Here is a 551-nt window from a genome sequence, read left to right on the forward strand (position 1 = left end):
TATATATATATATAAAATAAGTATAATGAAATAAAAAAATAGATAATGCATGTATCCGTATTTGTCTATTACATTCCAACATTAATATCCAATATTATTTCCAAAATGCATCTATCGTGCAACGTGATTCGCTTCGAATTTCCCGCCTTCTCATCGACGTATACCCCATTCATCGACGTATACTCCATTCATCGTAACACCTTCCAGTAACGCGTATAGTCATTATATATACACGTAATAGTACTACATACTACATGTAACGTGTAATGTGTAATTGTCCAAGCAACACACAATCAAAACCGCATCAATCGTGCTGCATTATCATAATCGCATAAAAAGAAAGACTGCAATTCCGATTAACTTCGGTTCATCTGTACCGAGAGTAAGAATCAGTTACTCATCATTTTTGAGAAAGATCTCGGAATCTGGACAAGTCGCATCGGGCGCGTAATCGACTCGATCTTCACGCAATCGCATTGTCGGCGTTAAAAGGGCGCTGCCGCGATCTGGTAGGCTGGTCAGTGAATCGCGCGCGTCCGTACGTCGTCGTG

At 39.9% G+C, this 551-nt stretch overlaps 1 protein-coding gene across 19 annotated transcripts in view; it reads left to right on the forward strand.

Annotated features, from left to right (window-relative positions):
* The window catches only part of LOC115235364 (tropomodulin), a 77,298-nt gene that overhangs the window by 33,545 nt on the left and 43,202 nt on the right, over positions 1 to 551 (forward strand). The window contains exon 1 of one of the 19 annotated variants that reach the window (XM_029807102.1): positions 205 to 382. The exons of the other annotated variants lie outside the window; for them this stretch is intronic. The gene's annotated coding sequence lies outside the window, so the exon portion shown is untranslated. Of the gene's footprint in view, positions 1 to 204; positions 383 to 551 lie in introns of those variants that run through there. 19 annotated transcript variants of the gene reach the window in all.

This window comes from Formica exsecta, unplaced genomic scaffold, assembly GCF_003651465.1.
Source record: "Formica exsecta isolate Colony F162 unplaced genomic scaffold, ASM365146v1 scaffold218, whole genome shotgun sequence".
NCBI lineage: Eukaryota > Metazoa > Arthropoda > Insecta > Hymenoptera > Formicidae > Formica > Formica exsecta.